General features: G+C 33.4%; 1 long non-coding RNA gene across 1 annotated transcript; it reads right to left on the bottom strand.

Annotated features, from left to right (window-relative positions):
- LOC111044816 lies at positions 1 to 16149 on the bottom strand. Its single transcript, XR_005571993.1, has 6 exons — positions 15933 to 16149; positions 13172 to 13286; positions 11784 to 11924; positions 2412 to 2456; positions 872 to 1935; positions 1 to 760 (listed from the first exon to the last, which is right to left on the bottom strand). It is a non-coding gene; the product is annotated as an uncharacterized LOC111044816 (long non-coding RNA).
- Between the last annotated feature and the right edge of the window lie 4448 nt (positions 16150 to 20597).

The raw sequence follows: 20597 nt of genomic DNA, 5'->3' as shown, positions 1-20597 counted from the left end.
AAATTTAACAAAATAGACTATTATTAAACAAATCACCAGTGACTGAACAGAAGTGTTATTTTTGGAATAGCTTAGAGCCTCTCTCACCTATTGGAATTTCCCATTATAACCAGTTTTATGGTGTCAATCACCCCTACTCTTTCCCTCTCTGTTCCCCAACTGGGAAGACAGTTATGTTTTGTGAACTGGACATTGTTAGTAGATTGACAGTAATTGTGCGCAACATGGTATTCTCGTACCGTTTATTTTCCTACTGTTGTTAGTTTTGTACTGTGATCATCTACATTATAGCAAAGCATAAATCATTAACATTTGAACTGAAACTTGAAGTGATTGAGTGTTTGGAAAATGGTCGGAAACAAATTGATGTGTGTCGAAAATTTGATTTAGCAGGCTCTACAGTTCGTGGCATTTGGAATTTCAATGAAAAAATTAAATCATCTTAGCAGTTTTGACAAAACAATCAATTCAAGTCTTAGAATCAATTTCCACTGTTGATAAATGGCAACTCTTGTTATAGCGCTACTCCGGCTATAACGCTCAGAAACCGATGGTCCCTTCAACCGCGTTGTAACCGGGTTCTACTGTATTTAAAGTGCAATTCTATACAAGAGTAAGCGATACCTATAGTATACAAGAGTATTCTATTCTATTCATATACCTATTCTATACAAGAGTAAGCGATACCTAATATACACAAGTATTTAATCTTTTATACTTATTAACTCTTTGAAGTTTGGTGGCTAGCGTAGGTAACCACCTTTTTAATTGTTGCTCATGCATGGTGGTTAGTCTTTTTTAGACTCATAACAACTCATTAACATAAAAAACAACATTTATTTTTAGTTTGGTGGCTAGCGTAGGTAACCACCTTTTTAATTGTTGCTCATGCATGGTGGTTAGTCTTTTTTAGACTCATAACAACTCATTAACATAAAAAACAACATTTATTTTTTCAAGTCACATGTGCATATGCAACCTTAATAGCGGTTCAAGTCTTGGGCTTCAAAGAGTTAACCTATGACAAGGTTCTCTGGTTCTCTCTTCCATTGTATGTACTTGTCGATGTAGTTTTTCATTAATTTACACCTTTTCAAACACCCTGTATTATATAATGGATAATATTTTTTCTAGTTTTTGATTTAAAATGAAAGAGCTCATCCTCAATTATTCGAATTATTCTAACTTGACTGGCAAGAATATAATAATTTTCAATTCAATGAAACATTCCTAAAATTATTTTGTTATTTATGTGGGAATTGCAATGACAATAGGTCATTGATAATTTGTTTTGCTTGACTGCAGATAATACTGGAAAATAATGTTTTAATCTGCAAAAGAAATCTTTTCGCAGATGTCTAGTCTCTTTCAATTTCCATGTTAATAGCCATTTGCAATGACGGTTTTTTACATTTTTTGAACAATATATAACATATGTTTACATATATCAAAGACAAATTATACATATTTATATCATGGCATGGATTTTTCATTATTTTATTAATAATAGCAATTTCCACCCTCAATTATATTATTGATCGCTTGATAACGATTGACTGCACTCAAAAAACTGCACATTTGCACCCAATAATAATTGATATTGCTTATTTATTATAGGATGTCTCAGGGGATACCTGATTATTGGAGGAACATCATTTTAACCTATCCACAGTTTTATGAAACACAGAAACCGTATGTGTTAAAATTTGCGAGTTTTTTGAATGCAGATCTCTTCTAAATATTCTATTACAGTCACCCTGTTCCACAACACTGCTTTTTCAACACTAGATAACACAATAATATTGTCTTGCTCTGTGCCCGCCCAACTCACTCAATTTGAAGTCCGCTTTCACCAACCAATGCTGAATGATTTTTCCATGGCGGCCATTTGCAATAATAGCTCCATCTCAAATGTAAGTGCCTCGATAACAAATTCTGAAAACAAATAGAAATCGATAATCCTCCATTACTACTGTCATATGAAATGATTTTTCAAGAATTTAGGAAGAAATATAAGAAGTTTTAAAAATGATGCAATGAACCATTCACTAGAACTAATTTTCTTGAATAAGAATTCATAAAAAAATATAAATAGCGGCTAAGCAAGTTTTTCTCACTCATAATTTCTTACAAAATATCAGAATATTAAGGCTGGGAAACAATACTATTTTACTGACATTCATAAGCGAATCCACGTATTTTATCAATGATGAGGCTATTTAAATATTTAATTACAGAAAATTAGGAATTATATTGGAAAAAAAAATTGAGGAAATAATAAGGTCTCCTCTATTGGTGTCTGGATCACTTTTACCCGACCTGATAGTCGGTCAGTTCAACACAGACAAAATTAATAACTTATTATTAGCATTATTATTATTATGAACAAAATAACATTTTTCTATTCTTACTTTTCATTTTTTCGTTGCATCGGCCTTGGTATTAGCAGTTCCCATCTGAGAAAGGAAATAAGTGGTCAAATTACAAATAAAAGGTAATTGCGTGGATAGGTCTCAAGGGGCTATATTAAAACGTTTTTAAAAGGGTACACTGGTATTATTTACAACTTATGATGCAAATTGCGTTGTGAATTGTCATGAAAAATACCACTTTTCATGTTCAAATATAGATTAAATATTTCATCAAAATAACTGACGTTTGTAGAAAGAACAACACGTGACCACTCGTGTTATTCTAATGGACGCGACAAGTTCATCATCATCATTATTGGCACTATAGCCCATGTAGAGCCTTAGCCTTCACAGCCTCATCCTTACATCCCTCTCGACATTCTGCTGTTCTTCTTGTCGACGCGACAAGTTACATTGTATTAATTTGTCAAAAAGTATACACATTTTTTACATTAATAATTGATTGTTACAAGACATCATTAAATGACTATTACAAGTGAAGCACTGTTCAGAGCAGCTTTCTCTGACTGCATCCTCTGTGAACTCTGGGTGCTCAGTTTGAGATTGCCCTCTCTTGTGAAATAGACACTAATCACTTCAGTCATTTCTTGAATAGCACTTTATTGAAATCGTTAGGGTCAGAGATCTTTACTATTCCGAAGTTTGAATTTTAAGTGATTGTCTTGATTGGAGTAGTATTCACATATTAATACACAACATATTAAGCACCAACACACACACACACACAATTTTACAACTAGTAGTTCTGTGAACAATAGACCTCACGCAGTATTCTCATCCACAAGTACCTGATTGAAACTATAGTTATGAAAATACAGCAATAGACTGGCTTCTCCACACATCTGAGTAGCACTTGTCAGCTGATTATGATGAATAATTCTATAGTCTGATTTTTACTTTCCTTGCCCTATTATAAAAATTAAGGTACCCTATTTTCTAAATTTCTATACGTTTCAAGGTCCCCTAAGTCCGAAAAAGTGGTTTTTGGGTATTGGTCTGTGTGTGTGTGTGTGTGTGTGTGTGTGTGTGTGTGTGTGTGTAAAGGTGCGTACAGACTTTCGCTCTGCTCCGCAACCGAACGTCACTCCAGCAGAGCGATTGATGATCGACCGGGGAGCAACAATGGTTCGACCGGGGAACGCGAGAAGATCTAACATCTTCCGTAACGTTCATGATGGGTGCGTGGGCGGCGCGACTGTAGTTCGATGGAGGAACGAGGCGGTACGAGGGAGGAGCGTGCTCGGTGCGGGTTGGAAGAGCGTATATGTGTACGCAGCTTATGAGTGTATGTGCGTCTGTGTACACGATATCTCATATCCCAATTAGCGGAATGACTTGAAATTTGGAACTTAAGGTCCTTACACTACAAGGATCCGACATGAACAATTTTGATCAAATGCAATTCAAGATGGCGGCTAAAATGTTGTCAAAAACAGGGTTTTTCGGGATTTTCTCGAAAATGGCTCCAAAGATTGATAAGCTATATCAACAGCCACAAGTCCCATATCTGTAAAAATTTCAGGAGCTCCACCCCATCTATGCAAAGTTTGATTTTAGATTTCCAATTATTAGGTCTGATATAATTTAAACGAAAAATTTTGAGAGGAAAAAATTGAGCATGAAAATCTCTTCAATTAATGTCCAGTAACATTTTCACCTAAAATTGAAAATAAGCTTGAAATTCGAGAAAATGTGATTATTCAATTGCAACTATGTGATTATTGTTGGCAACTGTTGATTCTATTGAATCATTCACAATGAAAAGATAGCAGATCTCGTGTGTATCCAGCGTTTTGTCCTGTCACCAGCTGGCTCATATCTTTGAATAGTACACTTGAGATGCGCGGGAACACTAGCGTTAGGTGATCATTTTAGATAACGGCATGGAAAATTGTGTGAGTGCGCCACACCAGATTTTTACTCTAATATTGGCGTATGAAGGAGGCTCCTTTTTCCTTCCAAAAACCTTGTATATACGTCGACGCGCAATTATAAAAAGGAACATACCTGTCAAATTTCATGGAAATCTATTACCGCGTTTCGCCGTAAATGCGCAACATAAATTTAAACATTCAAACATTTAACATTAAGAGAAATGCCAAACCGTCGACTTGAATCTTAGACCTCACTTCGCTCGGTCAGTTACACACACACTACAATCATAGTTACCTCAATGTTAATCTTTTTAGACTCTAGTGTCCTATTTCCAGGAAAATTACAATAAAATTGTCAAATAATGTGATTTCGAGATTGAATGAGTCAAAGATTACATATTTCCTGAAACGTAAGATTGGCTAGCATGTCTTTCTGTGGAAGGACGGTGTAATTACTGGCTCTGTTTATTTCGACGTTTTTATGAATCCGGGACTTATTTTGTTAAGATTTATGTCCAGAACGGTGCGGGAGTTGAAGTTTTGTTTTGAATGACAAATTCAAATTTTAAAATTGAAGTTTATAGGAGAGAAATTGATAAGTTAGGCTTAATGATGCAATTGAAACATCGGTTATTTAATTCTAGGTAAGGCAATCATTAGTAAGGCAAGCATCTCAGTATTGAGTAAGTTGTTTCTGTGCGACGGAGAAGAGAGTAAATTGGACAGAGAAGAAAATTCGAAGGGTAATTACCCATAATGCCGTGTCTACACGACAGTGATATTGGATTGCATCGAGTAGACCAAAGATCGTTGCAAATTTCTGAGGTTTGAGGGTTCGTGCTTGGGTTTTCGATCATTCTCAGCCAGATAGTAGCGTTTTTTCTAGGAAACGATTAGGACTCATCCTATCCATCAAAATCTGAATCACTTAGAAATGAAGATAGAGAATTCGCGATTTCAGATTCGGATTCAGCACCCTCGAATCAAACATTTGCGAGGTCAATTCTCAAAAATACTTGAATTGAAAGATTTCTTAATTGATAATAATAATTATTTGTTATTTACTCCACAGTAATGTACAGACATAAATTGATATGTAATGTGTATATTATTAAATTGAAAATATTTAAAAGAAATGCCAAAAAAGGCGAAGAAACCAAAAGTTAATCGTTTTTTTTGCGAGCACGCTAAGTTTGAATAAAGTAGACTACTGCATTATCAGTTCCATCCATTCAATGTGATTCTCAAAAACTTGCGATTCCACTAATGCTATTTATTTATTTATTAAAAACACGATATTTGGAAAGAGAAACAGGCAATTGCCCAAAACTTCTTCAATTCCTTGATTTTGGCACATAAATAGTCCAAAGTGAGGTTAAGTTTAAAATTTCTGTTTTCACCAAAGATTAACACTCAGAGAATACGTATTCGAGATAATGACTGATGAATTTTGAATTTCGAAGGGTTGATAAGAGCCGGAAATAACACTAAACAATCCGAAAGTTTCAATAATATTGAAATAAACTTGAAAATTTTGAGCAGAAAAATTAAAACTACTATCACTGCAACTATCAGCTGTTATTTACTTATAGATATTACTAGCAATTGTATATTGTAATATCTAAATTGTTATTTAGCATTCGTTACCAACACTCTTCTGCAACGTCACTCACTCTCTCTCTCTCTCTCTCTCTCTCTCTCTCTCTCTCTCTCTCTCACCATAAATGATAGTGGAGTAAACGGTCAAAGACATCGCTATTTTCTGCGAGTCCACTGTTCCCTGCCAGTGTTGCAAACCATACAATGATTATTTTGTCTGTAATTTGTTAATACATTGATAATTATTGTAATTTCATTCCCATTTTTTAAATTTATTTCAATTATTAAGGATTAGTTTCCGAGCTTGGCGTTTAGATAAGTTCTAGACCAGGGGTTCCCAGCAAAATTTTCCCAAGGACCCCTCATCCATTTATTATATTTATGCGGACCCCCACTACTTCTCAAATGCACAGTTATAAAAATATTTTCATCTACCGCCAGCCCCCCCCCCCACCCAACACTTTTAATAGTAATAAGTATAGCAGCTAATCTGATGGAATAACATTGAAAAAATATATATTATATGCCTTGTATCTATCATCTTTTAAATAGGTTGTCAGAATATTTAAACTTCATAGTGCATTCAGAAAGAGCCAGTTCAATATTATTTTCGATTGCTTCAGACTCTGTTGTAAATTCATAACTCAATTCGATAACGAGAAGAAGACATTTCAAGGAAAATGTTGGTAGTTTTTTAATCATTTATTATCATTATTTAAATTACGGTACGTTAGAATAATATTAAAAACTTCAGATTTACAATCTTTTGTGTGCATTTAACATAATAATTTTCGTGTTATTATTAATGTAAAGTTATTGTTATTGTAAAATCATTACGGAAATTGTCCCACTACTAACTTGGTTTTGATATGGAGAATACGATCCTTGTAAGGTACCTCAGCTCAAATAAGTTGCGGAAATGAAGACTAGGTCCACTGTTCCTAATAATTATCACTTTTTGTTCAATGAGATGAGTTGAATTTTTTCTTCAAGTTGATGATTCCTGAGAGATCAGGCTCTCCATACTTGACACATTCACTCTAAAATCTGACCGCATGTCGAGTCGATTTCTAACAAACTTGTTTTTCACAAACACATTGATGAAAATGCTTGTTCACAACGGTAAGTCATTGCAAAGGGAAGTATTAACATCACTGCCTTTTCTCCAAGCTCTTTATAGTTCTTTAGTGCTGTTGCCCAAAAGTCTACCAAAATCGAGTTACTATCAAATTGGTTTTTAATTTCACTAAAGCAGGATAAATCCACAAGTTGATCTTGTTCTTTTTCCGTGAGCCCACGAATCTCACATATATCTTAACAGCAGAAGGGATTTTCAACTCAATTATAATCTGGGTCAGTTTCAGGAAAAGATGCCCTAAAACTGATTGCTAAGCTGCGTGAATGTTCTGCTTTTTATTTGATCAGGTAAATTTTCCTCAGAAGCCTCCACGAATTGCTTCAAAGTAGAGAAATTCGTGAATGATTTGTTTTCTACCCGCGTTGCCCACATTCGGCATTTTTTCTTCATAGCACAAATTTTATCTTCCACATTAAAAGGCCAAAATTTTTCCCTGCAGACTTTGATTCAGCCCATTTAAAAGTTCAAAAACATCAGCTAGATAAGCAACTGAGCAGAGCCAGGAGAAGTCTGAACAAATCTGCGTACTTAGTATCGATGAGAAAAATACGAACCTCATCTCTATTCAATTCAAATTATACCGTACTTTCCCTAGATTCTCAGTTTATATGTGGCAGACCCCCACAACATGCCCCCAGGACCCCTGGGGGTCCGCGGACCACCAGTGGGAACCCCTGTTCTAGACTTTTCAACTCTGAAAATTGGCTTTCCGAAACGTGGCGTAGACGTATCCAGGGTGTAGACGCAGTGACTGGGAAAGCCAAATTTCTGAGTTTAAAAGTCTAGAACTTACGAACTTAGCTAAATCCCGATCCCCGAGCTCAGGAACTGGACCTTATAATTATTTATAATTATATTATTTAGTTTGATAGTTAGGGTGTTAGTTTGCAACACTGGATCTAGACTGGACTCGACAGATAAAAGCAATACACATGTGTGAATAGTGAGTGTCGATACGGAAGGAATTTTTGAGAGAGAAGGATGACTTCTAAAAATGAAAAATTTTTATATTTTAAGTAGGGGGGGGGGTGCAGCTTTCAATCAAACTTTTAACTGAATTGTTCCTGGAGATGACTGAGCCAAAAAGTCACGCATCGTCCCTGTTAATGTTATGAATATAGTTATTCACTCTTCACTTGATAAGCTGTACTCTTGATTATTATTGACGAGGAGGAGGAGGAGGAGGAGGAGAAGAAGAAGAAGAAGAAGAAGAAGAAGAAGAAGAAGAAGAAGAAGAGAAGAAGAGAAGAAGAAGAAGAACGTTTTTTGACGACATGGCATTAATTTAACTATTTAAAATGACAAATTTCATTTGAACTTGATAATAAATAGAAATTGTATGCTCAATTGAGGGGGAATTGAGGTCAAGTCAAGGTCAAGTCGTGGCCAGAGTCAGTCAGTGTGCACGGTGGAAGTCAAGATTGAACCAGAGCCAACATTTTCTACTAAAAACATTGCTATTATCTGTCTTGGAGTTTGCAGACTTGAAACTGCAATTATCTGAAGGTAGAGTGCTATTTTTATTCTATTGATTTATGGGGTAGGCCAATGCTAAATATCTGGACTAATTTACAGAAATATACATGAAGTAAATTATTTTTTATTATTGTAAGCAATAATCTACTTCAACTTTTAGGCAGATGCTAATTTTTTTCAGTTTAATTTTATTTTAGATTTTAATTGAATGTATTTATTTATTCAGTCAAGTATTATTTATTGTAAAACAACGATAAACAGATGTGTTTAATATGCTGTTGATGCATTTTCAGTATTTTGTTAAAATTGCTTTGAATTGGAGGTAGGAAATGATATACATAATTATAATTATTTACTTCATGAAATATAGGGTGCCATAATGTGAAAAATAGATATTATATTATTTGAAATTCTAGTTTGATTATTTAAGGTTTTTGTTTTTCAGAGGATTATCACCCGGTTGCACAAAAATCTGATAGTTTTTAATCCCGATTAAATTCCATGAGAACCAGTCAGAAAAGCCTTCTCTTCAGAAATATCTTCTCTGATTGGTTCTCGCGGAATCATCATTAAAATTTGAAAGGCTTTTGTGCAACAAAAGAGCCTATGTATTGGAAATTTTGGGGTATAACATTCCCTTTTTATTAATTTATTACTATTATTAGACCATCAATACACCATTTATACATTGGGCTAGGAAAAGTGTAAGGCACTTCAATAATATGTTCTATTTCTATAAATTGGGCTGAAATTCGCTAAAAAATAATTCTATTACCTACATTGAACAAATAGAAAATAATTATATATTCATGAATTGATAAAAATGAGATCTATCATTTAAACAATCATCGAGTGAGGTTTGCAGTCTCCCTGCCTGTCCATCAAACATGATCAATCAATTCTAAATTGAATTTAGAAATTTAGAAAATGTTATTACAAATTGTGTAATCTAATAATGTTTACCATAATAGATTTGAAATTGATGAACTAGCATAACGATAATTTAATTATTGGAATTAATAGCTTCATATGATATTCAAATTGAATTTGATCGGTAGTCAATTGAATGGAAATAAGTCATCATCATTATTATCATCATCATCATCATCATCATCATCATCATCATCATGATCATATAATCACAGACACGAATGAATGACAAATTGGATAAATTTATGATATGAGGTTATAGTGACTGCGTAATAAACAAAAAAATCTGGTGAGGCGCACTCACGCAACTTTCCTTGCCGTTATGAAAATTGATCACCAGACGCTATTGTTCACGCGCATCTCAAGTCTACTTATTCAAAGATCTGAGCCAGCTGGTGACAGGACAATAACGCTGGAGACACACGAGGTCTGCTATCTCTTCGTAGTGAATGATTTAATAGAATCAACAGTAGCCAACAGTTGCAATTGAATAATCACATTTTCTCGAATTTTGAGCTTATTTTCAATTTAAGGTAAAAATGTTACTGAACATTAATTGTACAGATTTTCATGCTCAATCTTTTCCACTTGAAATTTTTTGTTTAAATTGTATCTAAAGCCTGATAATTGGGAATCTAAAACCAAGCTTTGCATAGATGGGGCGGAGCTCCTGATACTTTTACAGATTTGGGACTTGTGGCAGTTGATAGAGCTTATCAATGACTATTTTAGATATAAATTTGATCAAAATCGTTGGAGCAGTTTTCGAGAAAATCGCAAAAAACCCTGTTTTTGACAACGTTTTCGCCATTTTAGCCGCCATCTTGAATTGCATTTGATCGAAATTGTTCGTGTCGGATCTTTATATTGTAAGGACCTTGAGTTCCAAATTCCAAGTCATTCCGTTAATTGGGAGATGAGATATCGTGTATACAGACATACATACACTCATACACACAGACACACACATACAGACCAATACCCTAAAAACAATTTTTTGGACTCAGGGGACCTTGAAACGTATAGAAATTTAAAAATTTGGGTACCTTAATTTTTTCGGAAAGCAATAGGCTACTTTCCTTACCTATGGTAATAAGGTAAGGAATGTAAAAATAATATGAGAAACATAAAGCTGAGTAGGTTTCCTTTAAAGGCTCAAGTTGATTTAAAAAATATCATTAGACAAATCATTAGATTTAATATTATATTTTCAAATATTTTTATATTTGGTTATTTATATTTATTTATGTCCAACGGATCTCGAAAACGGCTCTAACGATTTCACGAAATTTGTAACATATTAGGTTTTTGATATAAAAATTCGATAGCACTAGGTCTCATCCCTGGGAAAACTCGCTGAACGTCATTAAAAGGATAATTCATCCTTGGAAAAACTGTTGAGACTTTCGTCGTCTGTGGATGATAAAAAAGTGCGTCTGTGAAAAATCAAAATTTCTCATCCCCGAAATTCATAAGCTGACGTAAAGCCAGCTGTAAAATATAAACACGATCAATTAAAGAAAATTGTGTTCTTTCAAAAGGCATGTGTATGCACATGTCGTACTTGGAATTAAAATTGGCCATTGAGGGGGCAACCTATAAGATTATTACATACCAATGCCTTTTTAATCTATAATACTACAAATATATAGATATAATATCTCGTGCTAAAATACCCCAATGGCCGCCTTCAATTTCAAGTAAGAGCTATCATTGGGAAGGTATAAGCATTGTGGGTCTATATCTCTTTAAGGTCTTTGGTTCTTTTTATCAATAAATAAAAATAACGAGTGAAGCTCGGTGCCCCGATATTGTTCATTAATACATGCAAAAATATGTTTTTACTCTTGTCATTTTGTTTATAAAGTATCCCTTAAAACTAATATTGGTAATCTTTGTTGTAATGTTAATATTCAGTTTATTGAGAGTATAAAGCCTACTTTTACAAACAACCAAGATAACCCCTAGAGGAATTGAATTTGAGTATGTACAGGTAGAAACTGTTCAAGAAGGAACACTCCTTGCTCTTAGCAAAACCACATGCTTACATTATCATACTCAAAATGAATAAAACAAAACTGCAGACCTATTGTAGCCTGCACACATGAATGTTGTTACTTTGATTTTTTTCTATGTGATGCTATCTTTTGGTAGACACAAGTAATATAAACATCCCACTATTCACACGCATTTGTATTTGCGCGACTTAATTAACGTACTCATATTATTAATAGGATAATTCAATATTCAATTGTATCTAATGATATTAATAATCAAGTACTGCCGAATTGTAATTTCTGTAATATTTACTAGGAAACATGTTGTTACACTTACAGTGAAGACAAATTCTTATGAAATGTCTTTTGGGGTTCTCTGGTCTGGCGAAAGGCGCCAGATAAGAAAATCTTAACCAGGAGCGCCTCCTATCTGCCAACCACTCGACATAAAATTGTATCTTGACATAATTCTGGCATACTGAAAACAAACATGAGGAAAAAAATTAAACTTATTTTTTATTGTAAAAAAAACTAGCGAATATGAATAACAATCTACTAATGGTCGATTTTCAACTATTTTAATAGAAAAAAAACCATTTAAGGGATAGTCATGGTCATACATAAGACCATAGAGAAAGGATAGCAGATGAAGATATCCTATGGTAAAGGGCATTTATGCTCCAAATTTTAATGTTAACTCAATCGTAGTAGTTCATTTTTTTAAAGCTACGTGATGCTGATAGTCTCTCATACTGTGCCGTTCTTACACTTTCACCCGGCCAAATCTGTAATAATTGACAGTAGTCCGCCAGATTTAACAGTAAAATTTGGAACATAAGCGACCTATATAGGCATAGTATATAGCCTAGACCTAGTATATACCAAGGGATAATATAATAATATCGAGTGACCTGGCTGGCTAAGGTCTGGTGTCAGAGTTTCAAGTCGCAACTGATCAATTTCAGGGCCTCTGACATGACCTAACGCCTGCTTTTTAGGCAGTCGGGACCGACGGTGTTTAACGTGTCCATCCGAAACACGGGAGTGGTCTGAGAAAAAGATCTTGCCCGGCTGGGATTCGAACCATTGGATATCTTCTTCTTATGCTATATTTTTTAACTTTGTTTTGAAGTTTATTTGATGATTTGCCATTTTGTTTTTTAAACACCTCAAAAATAACAAATCCAATTCAATAAATGATCAAATAAACTTCAAATCAAATGTAATATTTTCCCACATTTTAGCCACACAGTCCTACCAATAAAAGCAAGCGCCCCTGGTGTCAGGCTAATGAAGCTCCTCTTCAGGTGTGAAATGCATTCCTCAATACTCCAACAAAAGTAAGTGTTTTTTTTTCAAATATTTACAAGTAACACAGTGTCTGAACTACAACAGTTATTATATAGTGTTTCGTCATGGAAAGCAACATCAACTGTATTTTTTCTATGTTGTATGGCTAGAAATCGGTTTTATTAAAATTTATTGAGTTGGAATTTTGTATGAATTGAAATTGGAACAGTTAGAACCTCAAACAAACCTGTTGGTACATTTCAAATGATGTAATTTTAAAATATGAAATATATATAAATGACTAGATGAAAATTCATAAGGACAGTAACAATATTGTTATTTATAAGATTAATAAATTGAATAATTATGAATAAATTAATAAATAAACAAAACAAGAAATGCAATAGCTGACTATTCAGAGTATTGTTCAATTACATAGTTTTTATGAGTAAGCTTTTTGTCTTAGGAAATATCCATTCTCGTCCTGAACAATCATCCCCGGCCAATAGGACAACGTGCCAAGCCGGCCCCAAACAAAGCGCACCCACATCTGAAATTAAAAACAAAATTTTCAAACAGTGTTCAGAAATAAATGACTCAATTTCCCATTGACTGAATGCTACAGATACTTATCATTTACGACTTTCATGGAATTGAGTGGAAATGTGGCAATTTTGTAATGAGTTTGGGGAGGTATAGCAGAAGGTGAATGATGAGTAGGAGGTGGAGGAGGACGAGGAGAAGGAGGAGGATGAGGAGGACTTACTCTATTCTCTGTGCTAAAAGTATAGAACCAATCAACTTTTATCATAATAATAATAATTTATTCCTAGTTGATAATGCTATAAATTACTCTGAAGACTTCCGCTACTGTGGATGTTAACAACAGATTCATTGAATAGTTGCAATATCCTATCTCCCTCCATCTTCACTTATTACATTACATTCATACTTATTACAATTTATTCTTTTACAATATCATTGTAATGCTCTAGTAAATTCAAAATAGTGTCTATTCTTGAGTATGGGTTTACATTTCCAGCTTCAAAAACGTTCAAGTCAGAACAGGGCTGAATTTACATAATTATGGGCTGAATGGGCTACAGCCCAGGGCTGTAGAATTCAGGGGGCTGCAATTTTTTGTAAAATGTAAATAATAATTATTCCAAAAACTCAACATAAACTGCACTGCACAACAGAATCCGTACTAAATCTCATTTCCTCTGTGGTGTGACTCAATTGAGATTAAAAGTTGGTGTCGTGTGAACAGAATCAAATCAAATTAAATTGGTTTTTATTATCCATGATAACAGGGTACGAAAATTCAAATCATACAACAATGCTACATCTTCTGCAACCAAATAATCATAAATAAAACTTACAGTTTAACTTAAATAAATATAATAAATCATAATAACTAAATCTAACTGCTATATTTATATCGTAGTTACAGAAAATACAACATTATTTTAAATAAACTTCATGAAAACTCTCCACAAAGGCAAAGCTTGTGTGTGGAAGAGGGTCTTGGTCTTCACGATGATTGGCTAACGTTGGACAGTCCTCGTACATGCATCTATCAGATTCTTGGGTAAACCAGATATTAATATAAGAAAAGATTTTAAGTTTTAAGGATTTAAATTATGAAAGATGTAAAGATTTAGAGCTAAATTTGGACCATTATCTCCTTTAACCAGTCATTAACAATTTTTTATAAATATATTTGGATATATATAGGCCTACAGAGATATATAGAGATACAGAGTTTTGCGCAAGCCTGTAGATTTGTGCAAACCTAGGTTTGCGCAACTATCGTTGTCCTGTAGACCCTGTTTAAATTATATATTCAGGCGAGGTGGGACCTTCCCGCAAGGAACTCCCCCACCAACAAAAGCCTTACTATGAATTTACTTGAGTCTGCGATTCTCGATCTGAAGAAGAAAAGTAGGGAAATTGAAGTCAACAAGAAAAAGAAAAGAAAATTTAATATTATTATTTCAGCATAGAATGAACAAAATTTTCATAATATGAAGTGTGAGGTTATGAATATTCTAAAGTTCTTGGTCCCAGAATTAAATAATAATAATGTGTTACTTATAAATAAATGGGAAACTAATGAGAAGAAGTCACCAGTTTTTTTTAAACTAAATTTAATGAAGAACCTTGTGAATGGAATAAAAGGAAGATTAGAACAGGGAAGGTAAGAAAGTAAGATGAATAATTAATTGTAAGTGGATGGAGTACTGATATTAGTGGAGGAATTGAACAACCAAGAATCAAATATTAGTAATACATTTTTGTGCCATTTAAACTGTACGTAAACAGAAGACAATAGCTGGATGAGATTGTTTTTTCAATATAGTGAAGTACATTCAAACTATGCATGAAGACAAGAACCAATCAGAAAAGCCTTCTCTGATTAGTTTCCGTAGAGTTTAATCATGATTAAAATTCAACAGGTTTTTGTGCAAACGGGCATAAGTGATTTGAAACCCTAAGAGCATTGATAGTAGCATTTTCTCTATTACTGACACGGGTTGTACCAGACCCAATACTAAATGTACATCCTTCAATCTTCAAAATAATTTGCATGGAAATTGTTCTTCCGTCTCTGATGTGAAAACGCTAATGCAAATTATATCAGAGGATAATGTTCAGTAGCTCAATAAATTAATTCATTCCTTAAAATTTTCTAACCCAATGTAGCATTGAAAGAAGAAATATATAAGATATACATTAACTTTCCATAACTGAAAACACCTATCTTATTTCATGGGTTGCTAAGATAAAAATATACGATACTTACCATAACTGAAAACACCTATATTTTATGGGCTGATGAGATGAAAACTATACGGGCGGAATAGGAGAGCTGAATTTATTTCGCGAATCTTCAGAATGCATGGTCCATTAAGGAAGCGTTCGTAGTTTACCCCATAATAGATAGGCCTAATGCATCCTATTAATTAAAGTGGTTTTTGTAATTACGTGATGACGAGGTAGTGAAAATTATATTCTCAAACAACAAATACTAGAATTAGAACAAAAATAAAAATTAGAATAGAATTGAATTAGTTAAAAACTAGATGGCATAAAACATCTTTATTTAATGTACCTAATTAGGTAATTACAATGATTATTGTGAAGTAACAATCATAGGCCTACATTATAGGTTAGTTTGTTGAAAAATTCTTACCACTCTCCAATCTGGTCTCAAGTTCAAGTTAAAAAAATTATACAATTGGTAACTTAGCCGTAACTTGCAATGTTAGTCAATACAGTTATTATTAGCATATTAATTATTATTATTCATGGATAATTAATATGAACGCTTCTTCGGCAATGTGCTTATAGGCTTTCTTGCTTTGGCTTTGGCTGCTACTTTCTTGTTTCTTCTTCTTCGATGTTTGATCATCGATTTCGATACATCTACATAACGAACTATCGATATTCAATAACTTGACTGTTTTTTTGTTAATTTTCTGTTTCTCCCTCGAGAGAAGAGTATACTTATGCGCACGCGTTGTTTCTCTAGCGCTCCAGGTGGTCTTTCTGTCAACTACAATCCACAATCTATACTCTTATAAAATTCTTATCTCACTGATCACGATTTCTGGAAAACTACTGGATGGATTGCAACAAAACTCAGAATATAGCTTCCTCATACGTCCTAGGTGATCACCAAGAAATCTTTTGGCGATATTTCAACTCTAAGGGTGGTTTTTAAGGGTTTAAAGTTCATCTTTTAGCATGTATATTCTTCTTCTCCCAATCTCTTAATTATAATTGAAATGTCCATATCATATAAATTACTATGGAACTATAATCTAGAGAGAGTACCTATTCGGAAAAGTTGATAACTGGCGACCAATTGATAATTTTGTCAGGTTGGCATTAAGTTGAGATTATTTCATTAGTTTGGCATCAAGTTGAAGAATGAATTAAAATGCATTTATCAAGAACAAATTGATTGGGCACTGCTGCTTCAATCAGAGCTATTCCTGGGAGTATAGATAATTTTTATTTTTCATAAAACAATCTTTTATGACGGGAGTTGCTTCTATCAATTATTGATCCTATTCTATCAAGACTAATTTTGTTTGTACATCCGACAGATCACGAAAACTGCTTAAAGGTGTATTTTTTAAAAAACGTTGTGGAATCTGTTTGTAAAGAATGAGGGAATTCGGCCAAATTTAACTTGGGCGAGAGAAAGGGGTTATTTATTAAAACGGCCAAATAGCTGTTGTTGCTTTTCCTAATGTGAAAATATCTTGCATAGAAGTAAGGCGCTTTTCCCATGAATCAATTATTCCCAAACATTGATTGTTTTACCAAAGAAAATATAAGGTAGCTTTCGATAAAAATATTGGAGAATATGTATAACAGTTCGTTGACTGTCAGTATTCCTCATTAATAGCATCAATGCTCCCCATTCAAACAATGCTGACACATTGATGTGAATCTTACTATAATTTGGTTACTTTAGATCAGATGAAGATAATATTTATTTATTCAATTCAATCATTCAGAATTACACAACTTACAGAAAGTACCACAGGCTTATAAACCCAAAACGGTTCCAATTCTAATTTATACAACAGTCCAAATGTAGATTATGTGTCACTTAGTATTCTCCTATTACACACTCAATTTACAATTCGAAACACAATTCAAATTTAAATTAAATCAATCACAATTAATTAAAAAATTCCAAACTTTGAAAAAACTATAAAATTTTGAGACCGAAAAGACAAACCCCCTTTGTCTTTTGTTGATGATCGCTACTGTTTCAATTTCAATCATGTTTGACATTTCTGCTTTTGATGCTAGCTGTTATTATTAAGTGAAATGAGCTCTCATTGAATGAAATCATAATCATTGAAGTCAATAATAATTATACTAAGAAAGCAATTTGTTTATATGTGTGTTTGTGGATATATGTATCTATGTTGGATGGATCTCGAGAATGGCTCCAACGATTTTAATTAAATCAGGAATATATATTGTGCTTGTGACAAAAAAAAAACATTATTTTGGAACAGGTCTCAACTCTGGGAAAATTCTTTGAACTACCAAGAGAAAGGATTATTGGTCCCTCAAGTAGCAGCTGATCAGAAATTTTTTTCCATAGTCTGTTGAAAACGTAAGAAAGTGTGAGCAAATGAAAAACATTATAATAGCTGTAGTTGAGTTACCAAATTTGGCGACCTTATTTTAAAACATTGCAGTATTCATGGAACATCTGGAAGAATAGGTTCAGAAAGTGACCGGATGATAGCAAAATAAATTTAAAATCGATCTCTCCAAACATATAGTAGGTGAATGTAATGTTCATTGTGAGGTGATAGAAATGTGACTAATTTCTTCAGCTTCTGTTGTATTGGTTCCTCTGTTGCTCTATGTTTGTACGCAGCCATGGCCTTGAGAGAGACAGTTGAACTGTCTGTTAATTCATAATCTGGACTAAATACCACAAGAACCAACCAGAGAAGCCTTCTATTTAAAAAGACCCTGCTCTGATTAATTCGCATGAAATTTAATCCTGATTGAAATTGAACATGCTTTTGTGCTACTGGGCCTGATATTTTCATGTTTCAAAATCAGCTGAAAACTAAATAAAGAAAACATAATATTCCATCAGCTGCTCCTTTTTCCTTTCATGATGTTATTATGACACAAGACAAACCTATTGATATTGATAGATCACAAGTAAATTCTAAAGTTGTCAATTTAGATAAAAATTGAATTGAGTTACATGTTAGTTTACATCCAAATCTTCATCCCTAAGCTTCTGGTTCCAAGCTAAGATCAAAGAAAGAAATCATATAACGGTAGTCAATAATCAAAGAGATTGAATAAACTATATTTGGATTTATGCAAATTCACATTAGAATGATCCCACTTTAATATTTATGATTGTATAGTTTAGGACATGTGAAATCAGCCACAATAAATGTTATACTATTATGAATGGACTCTTATGTATGAATGGACTTCCATTGAAGAAAGAATCAGTGGATTGGCTGCTTTTACACTTTTGGATAAGTGAAACGAAAAGTAAGCAACAGGCTATGCCAAAAATTCCAGAATAAGCAAGAGATCCATGGATACCAGAGTCATCAAATTCCGAATCAACCTAATTTGGAATTTAATTTCCAATTGCCAAAGCAAAAATAGCATGATCACTGCTAATTTTATAACTGTCAACGGGAAATATTAATTGCCAATTAATAAAGTCGAGGGCGACTCTTAAGTCCCACCCCATATCCTACAAAATTCGCTGCAATTAGACTCTTCTACAACACCTCAATCAATTATTTGAATGATTTGACTTAATAATTTTCATGCCAAGTTGTGGCTTACTCTTAAAAACGATTATAACAATTTTGGTAGGATTTAGATTATAAATGTTTCACAAAAATAATTTCATCTTTTAATTCCCGTAGCGAAGCACGGGTGCCCTGCTAGTTATTATTACAAAATTCCTCATTCTAAATTCTGACAAGTCATGATCATATATATATATAGTTTTGGATAATATTCAATAATCAATTTCTCAATCAAGAACTGAGACATTTCTGTGTAGATCGCGTGATTCAAAAACATTTTTCACATGAAAATAAACTGATCAACAGACCACACTTTACAGGATGATGGTGTCACAGATCATACAAATGTAGACTGTACCAATAATGCTTCATATTGTTTTTCTTAATAAACCTTTTATGGTAATTAATAAAACCGTCATTGACGATTTCCCATCAAAATATTTTTGATACTGATAATGAGATTGAATTTGCCTCCCTCATTATCAATAAAATGTTTATCAGTTTCATTAATAATAAAAAATCTCACAGCTCCAAGCCTCCAAGTGTGATATAACACTTATCAATCCATAACTTTCTATATAAATATTATAGGCCATACATAATCTCCTGTTATCATTGTAAGTGGGCTGTAATTTTTTATAGCTCAGGGACATTAGAGGCCTTAAATTTGTACAGTTCTTATATAATAGTTGAGAATGGGATGTAAACAAGACAATTTCGAATTTCACTTGAAAAGTGTTCAAATCTGTATTAACTCAAAATGCTTAAATGATTATTCTGTGTCAAGTTTTTCAAGAACGCTTTTAGGAGTTGGATAACATATTATGGTGAAGTTAAAAGAGTAGTAGGACTAGTAAATACTGTGGAAAATCTATCAAAGTTATTTATTGTTTTACTGCTTCAGCCACTACTATGCTCAGTAAAAGCTTCAAATGAATTGAATAAGCTGATGACATTAACTCAAAATAAACCATATGAACAAGGCAATGGATGGTTATGACCCTATAACCATAACGAATGAGGCTACATATATGGATTGTAACTGTTTTTCTCATGGCAAATAGAATAAATTTGAATTCAATCCAGTTAAAAATGGAACTGAGTTTGAACTGGCACTGTGCAATGACATAGTCATTGAAAAATGCAATGTCAAACTTGTCAAGCAGCCTGAGCTACTTTCCTGAAGAAAATGAAGTTGCAGAATCTCAAGTTCTGCTAACTGGTACCGGTACTGCTTAAATTTATATAAAAAAATTTATTTCGTATATAATTTTCCTGATGATTAGACCTACACCATTTGAAACAGGCATTTGAAATTAATCTGCTTTTTAGGATTCTCTTGTTCTGATTATTGCAAATATCCGTATGGGATTGGTAAATCAGAATATGCGGCTCTATTGTTTTAAGCTTTATGCTCAGTTCATTTTTCTCTATAGGATGCCGGAATTAGTATAACTATGTTGTAGTAGGTGTGTCCAGATTCCTTAAAATCATCCACGAATTACGTGGATTCTATTCAATATTTGAAT

Source organism: Nilaparvata lugens, chromosome 8 (assembly GCF_014356525.2).
Source record: "Nilaparvata lugens isolate BPH chromosome 8, ASM1435652v1, whole genome shotgun sequence".
NCBI classification, from domain to species: Eukaryota; Metazoa; Arthropoda; class Insecta; order Hemiptera; family Delphacidae; genus Nilaparvata; species Nilaparvata lugens.
This window is presented reverse-complemented; position numbering and strand designations above follow the sequence as displayed.